This window comes from Cupressus sempervirens, chromosome 3 (genome assembly GCF_028749045.1).
Source record: "Cupressus sempervirens isolate cs-2001-9-10 chromosome 3, ASM2874904v1, whole genome shotgun sequence".
NCBI lineage: Eukaryota > Viridiplantae > Streptophyta > Pinopsida > Cupressales > Cupressaceae > Cupressus > Cupressus sempervirens.
The window spans coordinates 555,235,637-555,257,959 of NC_143120.1; the positions used below are offsets into that span (position 1 = coordinate 555,235,637).

Consider the following 22,323-nt stretch of genomic DNA (forward strand, 5'->3'; position numbering starts at 1 on the left):
ACCTACCAATAGCATCACTAATCCAAAGCAGTGGTAAGAAACATCATTTAGCAAAGCATAAATCAAAAGGGAACATACTCTAGATACACCGAAGTACCAAGTGAATATCTAGCACTGACCTTAAACTAGAAGTAGACCATCTCTGTACACCAGTCCCCAACAGTGGTATAGGTAGCTATGCATCCCAACCACGTGGTGCCTATAGGTCCACACCCGTTGTGCTAATGGAGATAATGACCTGACCACAATCACATAAGGCAATCACCCAAGGCTAACTAACACACATGCCAATCAAAAACATGATACCAACATCTATTGGAAAGCCCATGCTAAACATCGTGCAGAAACTCTCCCTTGGGAGGTGGGACACTGTGTCTTCGGTAAACCCGTACAGACACCCGCCCTTAGAGACCCCGTATAGGCACATATCCTTGGATCAACCCGTACATATATTCTCTTATCTTAGTTTTATTACCCATTAATTCATTTAGTTATCACTTATTAGAAACTCCTTTATGTTTACCTTGTCAGAGATGTTACTTGGGGTAATGAGATAAGCCACTCCACACATCTACCCTATATACCCATGCTCATCACACAATGAGTGCCCAAAGACAATGCAAGTTCCAAACCCAACCCCCAAATGAACAATCCCTCAACCAGCAAAAATTCGGGAGTTTGGGTCCTTGCAAGATCCTGTCATATGCACGTGCACATGCTCGTGTGTGGGCACAACCAACTTTACAAATATAATCACATAAAACCAATACAACTATAGGATATGAGAAAAGAAACAATTGATACAATTATAAAAGCTCACTCAATTGACCTATATTCGAGAGTATAGACTCAACATGAATCCCAACAAGGCAACAAATCACCAAGCATCATGAACTCACTCAACCGGCCTAAATCTGGGAGTACGGATTCTACATGAATCCCAATATGGCAACAAAACACCAAGCATCATGAACTCACTCAATCGGCCTAAATCCTGGAGTACGAATTCTACAAGAATCTTAGTGTCCACGAAATAAAAACAAGGGTTCGATGAGAAACAATAAAACACCAGTTATAAAATCCACTCAACCAAGCACATTGTGAGGAGTACGGATTCGTATCGAATCCCAATGCAAGTAGAATACATCTATGGTCGGATTAGAATCCTCACAGATAATATGAATCCACCACCGACATTAGTGCCAAGAAACACCCAAGGAAACTGGACAACACAAATCGAGGCAATGTAAAAATGCCCAAATTTCAACGTTGACGAAAATCAGACATTAAAACCCTTTTTATGATTGGGTATAAAAACCCCAAATATCAAATATAATTTGAGTTTGGATTCCGTATGCAAAAACAACGAACATAATGGTATGAAAACCCAAAACCCTAAGTGAAGAGGCAATCAAATGCTCATACACGCCCAAATGGGTATAGCCAGCATACACGAATGGAGGGGAACACTAGTTTTCCTGCCTCCTAGTAAAACTACTATCCAAAACAAACTCTTAAATGGAGCTGAAACATACAAACGATAGAGCCCTACCTGGTAGCCAAAAGGGCAAATACGGGAATGCTAGCGATAAAATAATCGCATCGCTAAAATTGCCAAAAGTCTCGGCAAATCAAGGTCTCCTCGAGTTGGATCCAACGAGATCAACCTTGTGTTGATTCCACGCCCACAGCTCCCACAATGAGCAAACTAGTAATTCCTCCTTAAGAGCATTTGGGATTTTGCTCTCCAAAATCAAGTTTTAAAAGTCAAGTGAGAAAGAACTCACTTTTTGGGATATATATTCACCAGAAAATTGAAATATTAAAATAGGAAAATAGCTGGCTCACTTAATTAAATCCCTTTTTAACCCAGACAAAATCGGGCAATTCCAATCAAATGGAATTTAGCTACGGCAAAGTTGCTGGTAATTAAAATAATGATTAAATCAAATAATTAAAATCCCTCTAAGCCATTAATTTTTTATTATTTAGATCTCTTTCACGATAGATGCAAAATCCTAAATGCACAGACACGCTCACGATTCTAATCACATAATGCATAATGAATCCGGATTTACCAATTACCAGAGGATTAAAATAACAATAAAAGATACATCCCCCATATAGGGGCGATATTGGCTCAACATGAAAGATTTGATCACTAACTCCATGTGCCACTGCTGGGGATATAAGTCCTGTACAATAAACAAACCCAATCAATTGTAGATGCACAATAATAATAGCCGAAGCGATATTTACGCGAAATCACGTAATTAAAGCATTTAATTAATTTCATTTAAATAATCATTTAAATAGTCCATTTTGCATAAATTATTGAAATGAACAAGGTAAATATCCGTAGCACATAATTCCGTGAATCTAATATGGATAGCTCATTCCCTAATCCATTAAGCATACAATAATGGAATTAATAGTAATTACTGAACAATGGAAAAGGCATCATAAACATATAAGTTAACATGGTCCAATACATGAGTAAGCACTGCTGCAGGGACCTAGTCAAGTGTTGCAGAATAATAATACACTATGCAATCAATGCACACATCTCAAGGTAATCACGAAACAAGGTCATGATACCACATCAATCTAGGTAACTATTGGCACAAATCTCAGTGAAATCGTCAAATACATCATAATCTCATAAATCAGCCAAAAGCATAATCGACCAGCTAATGCAACAATATAAATCAAATGACCCCAAGGGTGTAGACCAATCATGATCGCTCACAAATAAATATCATCAATGTTGCATCCATTAGGATGACTTATAGAAATCAAATGGGAGAGGCACTATAGAACCATTCTAATAGTCAACAATTTGCACAAGAGTCAAGATGACATTTGAACAGGCTTGAGCTGAGGGCAATGCGCTAATGTGCTAGAACCAGGAGACCGAGTAGTCATAAGGGAAATGATCTCCCAACCACAGAAGGCCTAATCCTCTCTGCAGACTACATAGAGGGATTTACAGAAGCATGCATGGGAGAAGTCGCTTCTGCTCAAATATTTGTGCTCATCCTCCATTTGGCATTTCAATCCCTTCTCTTATGCAGTTGAATGAACCTCTTTGCAGATAACTTGTCTTACCAACGCATCTCCTTGACTTAATAATGACATAATTTGCTGGTGGAGGATTTTGGCCAAGGAATACTAGTTGCCATTTTATTTAATATTTGATTTTGCTTTATAAATGTCTTCATCTCTACTTATTTGTCACTTCCAATGAGGATGTAACGCCTGTGCCAACCAATCAGACACTTCTCTTTTCATTGGAATTTTGTTTTATTCGTGTTTTGGCTTGCTACGTATCCTGTTGTCAATTTTGAATGCCGGTATGTGGTTTGTGGTCTACACCATTCTTATCCATATTTCCTTGTCAGTCTCCAACCTTCAATCTACGTTTGCAATTCTTTGCCTCGCTATCAATGTATATTAAAAACTTCTTCCTCTCGTGACTGCTCAAGCTTTCGTTGCATTCAAGTGTTTCCTCTCCTGTCGAATATGGTCCGGTGATTTAAGGACTGTTGAAGTTTATGCAAATACTAGAAGGGTTATTTGCCTTGATACCATGTTGTTTTATCAAGATTGCTGCAAATGTATTTACATTGCCTCTTCGGCATGTGTTTTCCAAGAGTAGCAATCTCTCTCTTATATTGTGGAAAACACATGGAGAGAATGGGACATGTCTATTCGTTATTATTTAATTAATGTAACAATTAAGTATTTTTTGATATTGCTATTAGGATTTAACTGTGTGATTTTTGAGTCAAACTCATTGACCCATGTTTCATGAATAGTGATTCAACATGAATCCATCTCTCATGAGAATAAATGGAACACTTAGCACTCATTGAATCTAGGTGATGCTCACAGGGGTGAAGCATCGGGACTTCTCGGGAGGTCAGCCATCTCAGTATTGCTCCAGCCTGAGTGCGCTCAACTACTTAGTTTCCTCCATGGTTAAACCCAAAGCTTGCAACCCCATTTGCAAAACCTTCACCAAGTGTTGTGCCTTATGAACCATTCATTAGAAAGCCCCTTAAGCTCATCAATTGATAAGTAGGAGATGATTTCCACAGCAAGTCAAATTGTGATATTGCTATCAGGATTTAATTGTGTGATTTTTAAGTCAAACTCATTGACCCATGTTTCATGAGTAGTGATTCAACATGAATCCATCTCTCATGAGAATAAATGGAACACTTGGCACTCATTGGATCTAGGTGATGCTCATAGGGGTGAAGCACCGGGACTTCTCGGGAGTTCACCCATCCCAGTACTACTCCAGCTAGTGTTGGTAGCAGGTAGTCTTATGGGGGACGCCAAGGCAAAGACATGATGGGCTAAGTTAGGGGCTCAATGTGGGCTGAACAGGAGTGGAGCTTAAAGCTCAAGGATGCATGTATGGTGCAGCAAAGGAATTAGAGCCATGGAAGTTTGTCATGCACTTCTATGTGTAGGGGTGTATGTTAATGTGATCAGGTGTGTGGACAATTGGTGAAGATTGGGGGTAAGGCTTTGTTTGGGTGAACGAAAACAACTCGACCGCAATGGGAGTCATCAATAGTGATCGCCACTGCGGCGCGAGATTGGAGATTCTAAGGGAGAAGGCTCATCCTGGGCATGCGCTAAAGCCAGCCTTGTGAACTAAAGCTAGCTCCGTAACAATCATAATCAACCTCTTGAGGTGAAGCAAATGATATTGAAAATCCAAATCTGAAGAACATTGGTGGGAGAAGAGAGATGAAATGGCGTGTTAGATAGTTGTCATTGATCTCAAAGCTTGATGCATGCAAAAAGATATAAGAAACTGCTGTTAGAAAGAATATGCTGCTGCTAGAAAGAATGTGCTGTGTTAAAAGGAATTGCCTAATGTTTGATATTGCTAAAAGAAGGTAAGCATTGCTAAGAAAATAAAGGGAAGAAAGCACATAAATCTAGCAGTTTGAGAAGTAAACAAGAAAAGAATGTTTGAGAATATGATAAGATAAACCAAATCTGATTTATGTCATAAAAAGAAAGATTGAATGTCTCATTAAAAAGAAATATCCCATGTGATGAAAAAGGAAGGTTTTACAAGGTTTTCTGACCAGATTTGGGTGCATAAAATATTCTAGAAATCTTTAATTTTGAGAATCCAAACAGCAGCACCATTTTTTGTAGTTTTTACTTTTGAAGAGTTTTATGGATATTTATGAAATGAAAAAGGAAATTGCAGTTTAAGAAGATGATATTTCAGTGATTTAATAAAATTGCAGTTTAAGAAGAAGAATTTTTTGTAATTTAAAAAGATAAAGTGTGAGGAGACAAAAAGAGGAAATACGGATTTAATGTTTATTGAGCAGAATACAGAGAAGGTTTTCGTTTGAGCAGAGTATAGAGAAGTTTTTTCAAGAGTTTATTGGAGGTTGGTGCCTCATATGTTGTTGGTGCTCAGAGGGAATTGATGCTTCTAGTGAATTGGAGCTCACGTTTGTAAGATTGGTGTCTTTTGTGGGTTGTTGCCTATGGTTTATAAGGAGTTGATCAAAGCAATATTTATCTGATTTTGTTTTCCAAATAATTTGTGTTCTTGCATGTGTTGTTTGTTTATTTTTTAAAATTATATTTTTAAATTTCAAATGAGTGTTAAAATTGGTCTTAATACTGATTACCCCCAGTATTAGTGCATTCTCGTCAAGGTCTGCCTTCATCGATAACTAAAATCCCTGTTGAATGTTTGGCTATCAGTGGCCACATCAGTCAATCTGTAGATTTTACGATTTTCACTATACCCTGCAACTTGTAAGCATTAACTTTTGACTTTTGGAGTCAAGTTTGGTTCTCTTGGCATCTGAAATCCAAACATATGCAATAGAACTAAAAACCTTAAGATGGTTGATTCGTGGTTTCCTCCCAGATCATGCTTCCTCTAGGGCCTTCTTTTTGACAGCCAGTGTTACAGGCCTATTAAGAAGGTACTTAAATTAAATTCGTTTAGCCCAAAACATTTTGGAATTGTTTTTGTTCTTCAATTTACAATAGGCCATTTTTGTGATAGTATAGTTCCTCTTCTCAACTACATCAATTTTGTTGAGGAATATAAGGTGTGGTGAATTGACATTTAATTTCGTGTTCAGAATACAATTAAGTGAATATGTGTGAGAAAAAGTCATCCCCATTGCTAAGACTAAAGTGTGATGATTGGACTTCCTAACTCTTTTTTTACCAATGATTTAAACTTTTGAAATTCATTACAAGCATTATATTTTGCTTTAAACACTGACATTTTTCTACTGAAATCATCAACAAACAAAAGAATACAGTTGTATACTTCTCACAATCACTGAAGATTACTGAATTGGATGAGGCCTTATACTTTGTGAACCAATCTCTCTTGTTTATAAAAAGTTTAGATGCTCCTGAATCAATATACCATGCAAAGGAGTTTGCATGATCTACTGTTGGTTTGTCCATGAATCCATACAAGACCAATTCCTGTGAATGCTCTGCAACATGAGCCTTTTGTTGAGACCCATCTTGGTTGGATTTTTGGTCAGCCAGCAACTTTTTGTTAACTTCCTGATATGACCAAGTTTACCACAACAGTGATGTGATAAATTTGAGATTCTTTGGAGACTCATCAGGCTCGCCTTGTTCTTTATGCTGAGTGGATTTACTTTTGTTCTTGGAAGTGAAAGCTTGTTCCACATGAATCATTGCTTCTACCAAACTACTTTTTGCATCTCCTCTGTTGCAAGAGTTCTTTGGACAATTCATCGAACTTCACGTCGACATTGGTAGAGATGTGTTCAAATCCTCTATGAAAGGATCATAGGAACATGCTAAGCATTCTCACTTCCATCTTGTGACAAGTGGCTTCAATCATCAAATGATCCTACAGAGACATTTTCTCATCCTGATGATTGAGAACAACATATTCTTAACAAAGACGTCCCTGCCTTTATTTAACTGTTTGTGCAGAGAATTAGATGAGTTTGAGTCTTTGCAGACATATTGCCTGAGGGAACTTCTGGAAGCATAATGAATTTGATCTAGTCTTTATGGTTACCTGCAACTGTTGGACGAGTTGATTTACCTGCAGGGCACTTGACCTTGTAGATGGTGAGCATTTTCTGTTTCCGGGGGTTGTATTTTTTGCCATTAATCTTTTGAGAGCCTTCCACCATGATGTTGGACAATGAAGCCATCCCTTTTTCGATTCGAAATAAAGGAAAGGGATGAAAATTGCAGATCAGACTGAAAATTTTTGAGCATTTTTTTTTGAAAAACCTAAAACCTATAAGTCCCGCCCCACGCCCAAACTGAAACACCAAAACTGTACCTTAGATTTTTTTCATTAAAAAATTGGAAAAAAACTATTGATGCTGAAAACCTGCAATTTCATCCAAAAATCATAACTTTTTTTGGCAAAGCTGAGAGAAAAAACATGTAGAATCCCTAGGCTGTAAATCTATTGAACAGGCTTTTTTGCATGCAGAAAAAGATCAGTAGAAGACTTGTTTGTGTGGGTAGATGAGCTTGAGCAGAGTTATCATGAAAAAAATCCAGTTGCATTGGCAGGACTCAAAAAGTCAATAACGGTTGAGAAAATAATTCAAAAAAACTTTGGTTGCAACACACTGTAATGTGCGAAGAAGAGCAGGTTGTGGCACCTGCAAAAAACCCTTAAAAACGCTAGTTTGCATGAGTAAAATTCACAAAAAAATGAAGAAAGCCCTAGCATGCTTTTCTGGAAAGAAAAGCTGTGATTTGCAGACTGTATGGGTGAAGTAATTCCACAGTTTGTGGTAAATTTTTCCTTAGAAAATCATGTGATTTTTAGCAAAGAGGTGTTGCAATGTGCAGAATATGCTACTGAGCAGGTTGACCTTGAGAATTTGGTGCATGCTATAATAAATCTGACCTGTGCATGCATGGCTGTGGAGAATTTGGTTGAAGTTGTTTACAAATATATCTACCCTTGCATTCTAACTTGTCTTGTTTGAGACAACACAAAATGGAGCAATGTGTACGTGGAACTGTTCATCAAATCTTAAGGGGAGTCACCTGAGATTTAACTAAATGGTAACTTACAAATTGACAAGTATGTAAATTGTACAAGATTTAATGGGGGTTCTCAGAAAAAAATTAATTTGGTAAATGACTATTTTTGCCCCTGATGCAACCACCAGACATTCAACAGTCAAGACTTGCAGGAAGATTTTCGGATTAATGAGGACAAATGATCCAAGTACAAACACGCCTTCTACTGGTTAATGCAGAGACCTCTATTTGGGTAAAGAAAATTTTGATTGAGTAATACCAACAGATGCTTATTGTTGCCTAAGCCAAAGGCCAATAATTATACATTTTTAGGACTCCCAAACACCGCATGATTTTATGAAGGAAATTGTTGAGTTGCATTCAGAGCTACAATTGAACAAATGAATTTTGATAATGCAAATTATGAATCAAAAGAATTTACTGAAAGGAATACATGAAAATACAATAAGTTAATAACTTCACTAACAAATTCTGTAGGATAGTCTCAACATCAACAAACATTGCAAATGTGTTCAAGGCATTTATTTACAACTTGTCCAAGAGAAGATTTTAAAAATATTAACTATAAAATAATGATGTTCGTGTTTTAAATCATGTTTCATCTCTATTTACTGCTAAGAGAAAACAAACACTTAAATTACAAGTATGCTATTGCTCTTTCATAGGCCAATGTCATGAGAAGCTATCATTGCTTAAATGCTAAGTTATCGATTTGATTGAATTCATTAGTACAAAAACATATAATTCCATTCATACAGACACATTTATAACCTAAACTAAGAATATAAGAATATTAGACAATCTATATTTACAATATAAGTAATAAAGTCAATATATAATATTAATACTATGTGTTTGTGTATATAAAATTTTAATATTAATATATTATTATTTATTAATTTGTGATTGGTAATAGGTTTTTAAATTTTTATTATAATAGTGGGAAAGATCCTGGCCCAGTCCAAGGTTGTTTACAGCAATGGAACCACCGTTCTAGAGAAAGAAGGCACAGGAGAGACCCATAAGATCTAAAACCTATAAGTCTTGCTCCATGCCATACACACAGTTCCACGTTCAACGTTTTCACACCTCCCTTTGTCTGAGAACAAAGGAGCATATTAAAGGATACCTTCTTTTCTTTCTTTTCCCTTTTCCCTTCACAGTTTGCCAACCTTCTTCAAATGTGTCTGCCTGCTTCTTCCACTCCAATGGATTAACCTTGCAGCACATCGCCATATCCAGAGAACTACTTTCACCTTGCTGATTCAAGTCTTTGGGAAACCCAGAATCATCCCTCTACTCCTGAGATTTCAGTGTACTGTTTCTCTCTCTTCCCTCTGGCATTGCAGTGTAATTACTGTCCCTCATCTCCATATCACCGCCAATGTTAGCCACATTAATGCTGCCCCATATTGGCCGCACAATGTGATTCTGCGTCCCAGAAGACTGTTGTGACATTTCATTGTTCATAGCCTGAGAATAGCTCTTATACTTCTTGTCCTTCTCTGCCGTATAATGAATAGGTGTGTAGTAACCCTTGCCTAATCTGCTCAGAAAGTTTAAACTTGTGCTGATGGAATTTTGTCAAACGGTGTGTGATCTCTGTACTAAACTATGAAGCCACTGAAAAATCCGATTCTACTAATGCATGCCAAAAGTCTAAGAAAGATTGAATAATGCGGAGCTCAATTATAATAGCAATACTTGGAATGATGCTGTCAGATTAATATTGTGTACGAAATGCTCATTGAAAATATGGCAAGGATAATGAATGAAGTTCAATAACATTACTTGCAGAAGTCGATTACAGTCTTAAAAATATAAACAAGGGATAAGGAACCTGGAGTTAGCCGCTGAAGGTGAACTGACCGTGTCATCTGGGACTTGTAATCTGCCACAGGCTGTGCCTTCAATGGTAATCAACACCCGTGACCCTCTTTCCTTGACGTGGGATCTAAGGTGACTGCTAGCGTGCATTGCCTAGGTTCTGAAACTCCTGCTGTGATTGGTGGGACTCCAGCGCATCGTTGATCTTCAACCTGCAGATTACACCATTCTTGCAGACATCCACCAACAGTGATAAAGAAATATGCCGAGTATTGGTTGAGTAAGTGATTGACGGCTCAGACTGTGATTGTAATTCCAATGGCCTCCTTAATCTGATGTAGAACTCCTTCTGACTGGTGTGAGAAAGTCACGCAATACTGTCCCCACTTGCAAACCTGTATTCTGATCTCCTACCTTACTACATAGCCGGCAAAGCCACTGTTCATAAGTATGAAGGAAAATTCGATGCAACTTACTTCCAATTGTTGAAACTGATATCACTTTCTTCTTACTGATTTCTGCCTGAAACTGTACCTAAATCCAAATGAGGGGCTGGGGTGACTTCCAACTTCCTCAAACAACTTGAGGGGTTTTGTCCTCAGAGTTACCAGTCACATTTAAGCAATCGCTTGTAGCAATATGTTAACATTTCTCATATTCAAGGTGACAATCCAACGCAAATTCTTTTCTTTTACAACCTGGAAGTGTGGAGAGATACAAACATCTTAGCAGCGTGGGATAAAAGACTATTTCGTCTTTTAGTCACTTAAGTCATTTTGTTATAAAGTGACTTTTAAACAATAAAGTATCTTATATTTCAACTCAATAAAATAAAGTGACTTTAACCTTAGGATATCCCATTTAAAATCTCCTCAATTGAAACCAAAACTCCTGTGACTCGCTGGCATCCTAAATCACATGCCGTTAGTCTATCCAGATGGAAAGATAGACCAACTAGGTGCCATTATAGCTAGCGTGAAGAAGAGGACATTACAGTCCTCCCTTCCCAGGATTGCTTGCCCTTAACCAATCTCAATGCCGGATGTTGTAGGATTGACTCGCTTTTCCAAGTGGTATCCTCATAAGGTAAATCCTTCCAACGAATTAGATATTCCTTAATGGACCTGTTACACAGCTTCCTCTCTCTGACTTCTATCACCTCTGCTGGATCTAATACAAGCTTCCCTTCCTCATCGAGTGGAGGCAACTTTATGGAGGGTATTGTATGCTGGACAATTGCTTTCTTGAGACATGAAACATGAAACATGTTATGAATTCTGCTGTCATCAAGTAAATCTAGCTCATAGGTGACCTCACCAACCCTTCGAGTAATGCGATATGGACCGAAAAATTTGGGTTGAAGTTTTTGAGACCCACTCTTCTTTAAGGAACTCTGCCTGTATGGTTGGAGACGGAGATAAACCACGTGACCCAACACAAACTCCGCTCAGTCTGCCAGTGATCAGCGTACATCTTTTGCTGATTCTGGGCCCATAGAATGTTCTCTCGAAGAGATCTAAGGATATCCTGCTGATCTTGTATTCAATCCCCGGCTAGTGGTGCCTTGCTGTCCTGCAAATCCAAGTCTACGAATGATAGGGGCTCGCTGCCATAGATAGCTCGAAATGGAGACATTTGAATGGACATGTGGTAGGAGGACTTGTAACAGTACTCCCCTAGATACAACCACTTAACTTGGTCTCTTTTCTGTCCTGCTAAATAGCTTCGGAGATAATCCTCCACCCATTTGTTAACTATTACAGTCTGTCCATCCGTTTGGGGGTGATAACTCGTGCTGGGTGTTAACTCCGTATCGGTCAATCTAAACTGTTCCTGCCAAAATGTGCTAAGGAACTTGCTATCCCTATTGCTCACAATGGTGCGAGGAAGACCATGTAAACGAAAAACCTCCCGAAAGAATAACTCAGCTACATGAGAGGCTGACCAATCTGTTGTTATGGTGAAGAAGTGAGCGAATTTTGTTAATCTGTCCACCACCACAAAAATAGAATCTTTGCCTTGCACCCTAGGCAACCCTGTAATAAAATCCTTGGAAATACTCTTCCATTTCTGTATTGGAACGGGGAGAGGCTATAATAACTTGGCTGGAAACTCATGCTTTGACTTGTTCTGTTGATAAGTCTGACACTCGCTGATATGCTGGAGGACATCGCCCTTGAGGCCCTTCCATGAGAATCTTTCCTTGACTTGTCTATAGGTTTTTGAAGAATTTTGGGTGTCTTGTTGATGGTGGTGCATCATGTAGAGTTTCCATAATCTTACCTTTGAGTTTAGATCTTGGTACGAGGTAAATATGATCCTTATAGAAAATCACATCATCTATTATCTTGTACCTGCTGTACTGAAGCTGTCCATCAATAATTTGACATGCTTGAGTATTCTTAGAATACTCAACTAGCAACTTAGACTTCCAATCTGCTGAGATCTCAGAAATAGCACAACATTCTGCTATTAAGGGTCTCCTGGAAAGTGCATCAGCAACTACATTGTTCTTACCTTTGACATATTCAATGTCAAAATCATAGGCCTAAATCTTGCTCACCCACTGTTGCTGTCTCATTAAGATCCTTTTGTTCTAGGAAGTAGCACAAATTATTGTGATCCGTCCTAATTGTGAATTTGCCCCCCCACTAGGTACTGTTTGGACTTGGGTAAAGCATGCATAATAGCCAACATCTCCTTACCATAAATGGAGTATAGTCTCTCGCCATCCTTGAGCTTCCTACTCTCATAAGCGATCGAATGCCTATCCTACATGAGAACCGCATCTATACCACTCCTTGAAGCATCACACTTAAGAACAAACGGTCGAGAGAAATTAGGCAGTGCCTAGATTGGGCATGTGCTCATCACCTAGTTGAGCCTATAAAAGGTCTCCTTTGCCTCAACTATCCATTTGAAAGTCCCTTCCGTGTGAGGTTGGTGAGGGGAGCCGCTATCTGAGAGCCTCTAGCAAACCTCCTGTAGTAAGAGCAAAAACCCACGAATCCCCTGAAGTTTGATACATTCCTCGGTGGTGGCCAATCTAGGATTGCCTAAATCTTCTCTTGATGTACCTTCACCCCATCTGCGCCAATCATGTGACCAAGGTAAATAATCTTGGTTAATCCAAACTCACACTTGGACTCCTTAGCACCAATGAGTGCTCCTCCATGATATTGAGTACCTCATCTAGATGTTGCAATTACTCCTCCCAAGTTCTGCTGAAAATCAATATGTCATCAAAAAATACTAATACACTCTTCCGCAACTGCTTTCTAAAGATGTGGTTCATACATGACTGAAATGTAGCTAGCGCATTAGTGAGTCCAAATGGCATAACCAAGAACTTGTAGTGACCATAGTGACGTCGGAAGGCTGTCTTTTGCACATCCTCCTCGCGAACTCGTATCTGATGGTAACCCGATTTGAGATCTATCTTTGAGAAGTAAATTGTGCCATGTAACTCATCCAGTAGCTCATCAATGCGAGGGATTGGGTACCTATTCTTGATGGTCCTCTTGTTTAGAGCACGGATCAATACACGTGTAGAGTGCCATCCTTCTTCTTCACCAATACAACTGAAGAAGCAAAGGGATTGGAGCTAGGTCTGATGTGTCCCATGTCTAGAAGTTCCTTAATTGTCTTTTCTATCTTCTCCTTATAGTGTTGTACTCATCAACCTTTTGAAGTTTTGATTATATTTTCTTTTGAAAGACTGAGATATCCATCTCTACCAAAATTCTGAGCAAATGTTGAGTGCATAAGGTTTGAAGATCCCTCATCCACCATCATAAAATTGGCTATAGAGTTTCCAATAGCCTCAAAACATGATTTAAACTAGAGATGTAAAGGAATGTTAAGGGAGTTAGACCTAAAGTGAAACCCTATCAAAAGCTTTAGATGTAGGACTAAAGGTAGGATTCCAAGGCTTCAACATCAACGGATACTTGTACTCCAAGCTCTAATGATAGTCACACAAAATTGTGTTTCTGTCCTGAATATTTTCAAAACCAGCAATAAGAAAGCTCTATTAGTGATCCACTTTTGAAATCTATTCATATCTGGCCAAAGGCCCTTGAACTGCCCAATCAAACTTTGTAAAAACAACAACATTATAAGACACCTCCTCTACTCCTTTGAGTTCCATGGTAAGGACACTAGGGGACACTAGTCTAAAATATTTAAAATGCTTGAATGCACCTATATGTCTTCTCCTACCTGGAGATTCCCTGGGCCATTCCTGGTTGCAGGAGAGACAAACCTAGGGAGCCCTTTTTCCCGCCTTGTCCTTGGAGGTGACATCATAGATTGACACTTGATCCACATCTCTGTGGGTCATGCCCAATAGCCGCCCACAGACTGTAGGCCCTCCAAAAGCTTACTACCCTAGTTTGTGTATTCTCCTCGATAGGCTTTATATCCATGGGCACCATCTCCCTTCCACATCCGTGCACCATCAATCCCTGCCTTGGTTCTTCCCAACCCCCAAATGGTTTGCTGTCTTTGAGAAAACACCTTCAATCTAACCGAGCAGAGTGCCCCCATCATTTAGCCACTTTTGAACCACTACAACAGTGGATTTCTATGAAGAACAACCCAAGGAACATAAAGCTTCCACGATGGCTCCATTTCTCCCACAGTCTTGTTGTACCTAATAATAATATACAATAAAAAAAGTTGATATCAATAATTAAAATAGCTTTTTTTGATCGGTTCACATTTTGCTTTTGATTGGAGCTACAAACTAGTGAGGCTACAAATCTGGGGGATCTCATCCCCAAATACAACCACCAACACCTACAAGCCTAGAAGTCCAATAGGGATGTCAAGCTTGACGGGCACGATCAACACACCCGATGTGGGTCTGACATAGGGTCCGCAAGCACTCCTAGAATAACGACGATCTTGTGAGTTAACTACTGTTCTCGCCATTGGTGAGCAACCTCAACCCTGTGATCTTCATCATGAGCATGCCATATATGTGCATTTATCCACCACCATGCATGACAACCAAGGTGGGCCCAACCAGCATTAACACTGTTTTTTTTTTGGCCAAGCTGGGATTTGAACCTTGGTTGCACCATTAATAATTCAACCAAGTTACTACTACACTACAAGGTGATCCTCCAATAATTAAAATAGTTAATATATAACATATTTGTAATTAATATATAAAGTTGAATCGATACTAAAATTATAATTAATTTATATTTATAAATAAGAAATATTATCATTTTTAAAATTGACTTTTTATTTATTAACTTTAGCATTATTAAATTTTAATTAAATATATATATGTCATTTTTAAATTCATTTGTCTTGATGCATAACAAACCCAACACAATTTACATCAATGTGAGTGCTGCTGAAGTTGTAGGAAAAAAATGAAATTCATTGTGGCTGAAGGGGGAAATGGTGAAATCCATAGCAGTTGTAAGAAAAAAGGTCAAAATTCATTCCTATTGCAAGGAAAATTGTTGAAATTCATTGCAGATTTGTCTGGCATCACCGTAGATGAGCTTGCAGGAACATTTTCAAACTCTTCTCACCACCCTTGCTGAACTGGACCTTAATCTGACCCTGGGCCAGATCGGATCTGAACTGAAAGGTGTAGTGGTGAATTGGTAACATAACTTTGATGCTAAGATTGGTGCTAAGTGGTGGGGATGGCTTGAACTCCTTGGTTGTGCTTTGTAGATGACGAGGTCGCTTAAAAAGGCGACATCTGAAATTCAAATCACTTTTGATCAAAGTGGTTTCATGCTCTGATTTCCAGCTAGCCACTCTCTTTTTCTGGTTATACCAGCTGAAAGTTGTGACCAGTTTAATGTTTTTGTAACTTAATCTCCGATCGTGTTTCAATGATTGTCTTCCCATTTAATTAAATCATGCTTTCACTCATTAATTGCCACTTAGATTTAGATTTTGTGTTCCTAGGCTAGTCCAAACATTGCAGTAGTGTGATTTACTTAATGGTTATACTAATTTCACTTTATGTTTACTTCTTTGTCCATTGTCATTGCAACTTCTACTAGCTATTCCGCGGAAACAGTGGGTTACTCGAGATTGATCTTTTTGAGGGTTTTTAGATTAATGAACTGTTTGCCACTTTTACAATCTCTTGTTGAAAATTCGAGTGGCATTGCCACTCTAAAAGTGCATTTTTTAATAACTTGAAATCTCATGTTTGCTGTGCTTTTGCCATGTATTTTCCCTATGTTACTGATTTGTGTTTCCTGCCCCTGGGTGCGGAAGCCGAAACGGTCGAGTTTTGGATGAGCCTTGCGGAAGCTGGCCGGAAGCTAGCTACAAGCTACCAGATGTGTTTGGAAGCTAGTGCGTTCGGAAGCCTTGCGGAAGCTAGCCGGAAGTCAGCCATAGGCTTTCGGATGCATCTTCCGGACGCATCTGCGGGCTCAATGGCCAAAAGGCGCCGGCCCCCACCCCCCCAAAAAAAAAAAAAAAACTCAAAAACAATTTAACTTGCCCATTATGCACATGTTTTAATTGCTTTTTAAAAGTTTTTTTTGCTATGAAACCCTAAAATGACCTTAAAGGTGAATGTTGAAGCATTCACAACTCATTTTGGAACTTTGTTTGCACCTACATCCACTTCTCATTTGGTCTCTAGTTTGCATTGCCATTGTGAAGCCAAGTTCAGCATTTTCGAAGAGGATCGATCAAAGAGCAAGATATAGCTTTCTCAAAGGAGTTTAAATCATTCAAGGTAAGTGATCAATCCGATTCTTGAGTATTTTGATGAATTTTTTCAAGATCTTGAAGAATTTTTTCAAGTTTTTTTTGAAAGATATGTTTTTCAAGTTTTTCAAGTTTGGGTATCTATTTTAGTAGTTTTTTGTCACTTCTTTTCACTTGTATGCATGGTGTTCATAGTTGTTAGGACCTAATTAAAATTTATTTATTTTCTTATAGATTAGGTTGCAAAAAACTAGGCAAGAATGGATACTGGTAGTAGTGCTAGCTAAAGTTCAGTCGGGGGCCGCGGAGGGGAAGGGATTGATAATGTCAACACTGATATTAGTTCTCCTTTGTGGAGACATACAATACAGATATCATAAGTTGCAGGAGGTGGCTCATACTATTGGAAGTGCAATTATTGTCAAATTAACAAAGGAAAAACCTTTCAATAGCTCTTATTCCCAAGTGAAGCTTTATTTTATGGGCCCTACTGGTAAAGGATTTGGAATGTGCAAAGGCAAAAATGGTACTGGGATGACTAGTGCAAACTACTTTCATTTTTAAGAGAACAAGAAGCTGCTGATGCATTGATGAATAGATCAAAAAAAAAATCTACTATCAAGGTCCATCCTCAAAGAGCAAGATGCATGCACCCACTAAACCAATTGCATCCTCCCAACACCCATTCTTGCAAGTACCTGTGCTAGGAGAGGATGAAGAAGAAGTGGGAATTTCAACTTGCAAAAGAGGCCCATTGCACACCGCATTTAAAATGAAGGCAAGAGACCGCACCGATGATACTATTGCACATTGCCTCTATGCGAATGGACTTCTTTTCAACTTTGTGAGATCACCATATTGGAAGGAAATGGTGACAACAATCAAAGAATTACCAGCTGACTACATAAGCTCGAGGTATGAAAAGGTGCGTAAGACTCTATTGCAACAAAATTTGGGTCTAACTATTGTGTTAGATGGTTGAAAGGATATAAGAAATGGGCCACTAATTAATGTGATTGCAATTTCCCCCAAAGGGGCAATGTTTTTGAAGGTTGTTGATTGTGAAGGGCAAGTGAAGGATGCCAAATTCATTTCTAGAATTCACATCGAGGCCATTGAGATGGTGGGTAGTGAGGATGTGGTACAAGTGGTCACAGAGAATGCCAAAAATTGAAGGGGTGCGGGTGCTTTAGTTGAGGGTTAGTAGGACCATATTTTTTGGACCCCATGCATTGTTCACTCCCTTAATCATGCAGAAGATTGGCACTCAAAATAGTTTGGGTGAAGAAAATATACCTAGAGGGGGAGGAGATACAAATGTTTGTTACAAACCACCACATGTCACAATCCATTTTTAGAATATACTCCAAATTGGAGTTGTTGAAGGTAAATTGAGTTTTTTAAATTACTAAGTTTCATGGATTTGTAAATTAGTTAAAAATTAAAATTTATAATTTTATTGTCAATTGACATATTGTTAACTTGCTTAGGTTGCCGAGACCCATTTTGCATCTCATACAATTGTTATGAGATGACTTCTCAAGGTAAAAGATGAATTGGGCCAAATGGTCATCGGTAATCAATGGGACATATGGAAGGCCGCAATTTCAGAAAGAGCACAAAGGATCAGGAATTTGATCTTGAATGAGAGCTGGTGGGCTCGTGTGGCATATGTATTGGATTTCATTGAGCCCATCATGACTATGCTCCGTTTTGGTGATACAGATACATCTTGCTTGGGGGATGTGTATGATGGCATGGACACCATAGTTGAGAAGGTAAAACATTCTATATAAGCATATGAGAGTGACCCCACACAAAGCGAAACCTTATGCAAACAAGTGCAAGCAATCAATAAGATGACTACCCCATTGCACCTTCTTCCATATGCCTTATCTCCTAGATACTATAGTGAGGAGGTAGTTGGCATGCCAGGTAGAGTTGCACCATTTGCGGATGAGGAGGTTATTGAGGGGTGCCACAAAGCTCTTACAAGACTCTTCCCACTAGAAGAAATGCATGAAAAAGTGAGGGTATAATTTGGGCTGTTTGCTTCAGGGTTAAAGCATTCTCCATTTGCACTAAAGAACCAAATTAAAATGGGAGCTATCACATGGTGGTACATGTATGGTCAATCTTTCAAGCATCTTCAACCTCTTGCAATCAAGGTCCTTTCACAAGTAAGTTTTTTATTTTGTTTTGTCTTAAACTTTTATTTTTACACTTGCATTCTAGAATTTAGTGTTTCACACATTCTCCATTTGCACTAGAGGACCAAAATAGAATGGGAGCTATCACATGGTGGTACATGTATGGTCAACCTTTCAAGCATCTTCAACCTCTTGCAATCAAGATCCTTTCACAAGTAAGTTTTTTAATTTTGTTTTGTTTTAAACTTTTATGTTTACACTTGCATTCTAGAATTTAGTGTTTCACACATTCTTTAAAATTAATTTTCTTTTCATTTGTTATGATAACTATCTAGGTTGATAGTTCTTCTGCTGAAAGGAATTGGAGTACATACTCCTTTATCCATTCAGTGAAGCACAACCTGTTGGGCTCCAAGAAAACTGAGGACTTGGTCTTTGTCCACACCAACTTGTGTCTTTTTTCATGTAAGAATGATCATTACAAGGAAGGGGCAACAGAGCTTTGGGATGTAGCCCTTGAGTGTGCGGATTTGGATGTAACACTTCATGATCTTATTACAGTCGAAGATGGAGATGATGATAGCAAGGCACATGGTGCATCTAGCATAAGTGGAACCATATTTGGTTCAAATGATCTTTCAGCAGTTGGAGATGATGATGAGAATGTGAATTTTCTTGCGAATCCCTATGATTCAAACTCTGATGCAAGTTGACTGAATCTTAAATTATTAACTAAGTTTTTATTTTGTTGGAATATTGAACATGACCTATATTTGTCTAAGACTAAACTCTAATGTTGGACAAGCACATATTGATATATCATATGAATTTTGAAATATCTTGAATTTTGATAAAAGGGTTAAGTATCATAGTCATACTATCAAATGATTTGTGATTTAGCAAAATTAAATGAAACACCATTTGCAATTAAACAACGTCCAATTTTGTGATCAGCAATGTCTCTCTTTTCAATTTGGAATGCCCTATCTAGTGGGCCTCTTTTGCGGGTGAGTGGAGATGGGTCTTCATCTTCATCATTTGTAGTTGGCATAGGCAAAAAAGGATGTGTTCTTGTGTTTGTTTGATCAGATGATGGTGTTGGTATATTTGTTTTTTTGGAAGCACCATGTTTTGCTTTTGCAACTGCTCTATCAGCATCATCTTGCTCTTTTGCTAATGCTGCTATTTGTGCGGCTGGTAATCCCTTCTTATCACTACCTTGACACATGTGAATTCCTTCACCCGCAGGGCCCAAAAAATGTAGTTTAATTCGGGAATAAGAGCTTCTATGTTGTATGTTGCAAAAATTACATTTCCATATGTATGCCTCACCCCCAGGACATTGTGCAACTCTTGTTGTGTGTCTCCATAAAGGAGACCCCTTATCAATTTTGAAGCTTGGTGATGCAGCCCCACCCCCACCCACTGAGCCTTGACTACTCATTGTTCTATTCTTGCAATCCAGAAAAAAAAAGTGAAAGAAAACCATGCTTCACACTTGCACAAAAACTTGAAAATTTGGAAAACTAAAAATAAATCAATAATCTATGAAAAAATTCAAGAATATGGTTGAAATGCATACCTTAAACACTTCTTGCAAGGTATTTGAAGCTCCACAATCGATCTTCTTCGAATCCAAGCACTTCACTTCAAACTAGCAAGTATGAGAGAGCAAAATAGAGAGCAAATGAACTTGCATTGTGATTTAGAGGGTCGTTTTTAGGGTTTAGGGCCTTTAGGACAAAAAAAAAACATTAAAAAATGATAATGGCCCCACGTTTTTGCAAGTTTCTCTTGTCATTGCCACGGATTCACGTGGATCCGCGCGTGGATCCTCGAGGATCCGGGCAGGATTCGTAATCCTGCCTGTGGATCCGTAAGGATCCGCGGGCCGCGGATCCTTACGGATCCACAGGCAGGATTACGAATCTTGCCCGGATCCTCACGGATCCATACGTGGATCCGGATCCGAATTGGACCCGAGTCCGGATCCGGCCATTTCCAGGCGAATCTGGTAACAAAGATATTTCTTGCATTTCATGTATGTGTGTATATGTTTCCTCCCGCATCTGCATCCAAATTTTTTTTTCCTGCATCTCACATCCCCTTCTGGATTCCACATCCAAATCAGTAACTTAGTATTTTCCAATTGCATTGCAATTTTGGGACAGGGTGCCTATGAAAAATGCAACTTAGTCTTTGTTTCAACTTGTCTTAATTTTGGTTATACTCTTGGTCATTCCTTGCCACTAGAAACACACTTTTAGAATAGCATCAATAATTAAAAAGTGCAATTTGCTTACGTTGTTAACAGATCTCGCCACTTCTTATGATTGACATAATTGTTGATCACCTTGGCATGAATTTCTTTGGGCTTTGCTATTTTGAAAAGGTGACAACTTGACTACTTTACTCTCTTTTTTCTGATTTCTTGTCTCATTTTCTTTTTGATTAGAATTCTAGGTTTCATTGCCACGAGAAAAGAGTGACTGTTTTGCCTTCCATATTTGCTTTTAGCTTATATATCACTTGAATGAAGTTTATTTAGTCATTTTGCCAATCAGGTATCAAGATTCAAAGTCTTTGACCTTTCTTTCCTTTCTTCTTATTGCTGGAGTAGATCATCAATCAAGAACTATTTCACCTCCCCTTTATGTATTCATCTCCCTTAGTTTTGGAGTTTCTTCTTCTTCCACTAAGTACAATATAACCTCATACAATTTACAAAGTTGTTAGTGGTAGAACTAGACTGATACAAACATTTTGCAATTTGACAAGTTTGAAGAATTTCAGTTAACATTGTTAACTTGAGTAGAAAGAACTGAGCGCAGGCAAAGTTTTGTAGGGTACCGATAGTCTCCTTGTGTGCATGCCATGAACAATGCACTCATAGATATGGGAAAAATTCAAATTAGATCGGATAAAAGTTGTTGAATATGATGTAGTGTATAGCAAATGTTTATCTGGTTACTGCAAATCACATGCACTATTCTGAACCATCTACAAGGAGGAATTTCGCAAGCTTGGTGACCCCAAACATGTGACAATTTTATTTTCTTGAAGACGATGATTGGAGTCCAAGAGTCCTTGCAACTAATGGAATCTGGGCATTGGTACTGATTTGGTAATATCAATTTTACTGCCCAATGTATTAAATTTTGTTCCAGTACCGTAACTGAACAATTTACCAATTTACTAGCTCTAGTAGTAAATTAGTAATGCAAGTAACAAAAGTGATTTTTACTGTGGTATATAAATTTTGCAATTGTTTAGTCATATAAGATGCATGAGTTGAGCTGGCTAATCAAAAGGAAATTCAATTCTCACTACGGAGATGGTTTGCCATTTTATCTAGCACTGGGATAGTTATCATATATTTATTATTTAGATAAGTGGGGTTTTGTTTTCAACTTTGTGCCCATGAATCTCCCCAGCTCAAAATCAAATTTAGATTTGTTTTGCATGACCTAAGGGTATTTATTGTGTAGTTAGTGAAAAATCTATTTACTATTTCCTGGTAGTAGCATATGTTTACTTATCCCAGATAAAACTTTCTAGGCCTTGTGGAAAAGCTAGC

The 22,323-nt window shown here is 38.3% G+C and overlaps 1 protein-coding gene across 1 annotated transcript in view; it reads left to right on the forward strand.

Annotated features, from left to right (window-relative positions):
* KAK (HECT ubiquitin protein ligase family protein KAK) overlaps positions 1-22,323 on the forward strand; it is a 79,444-nt gene that overhangs the window by 47,199 nt on the left and 9,922 nt on the right. The window lies entirely within an intron of this gene.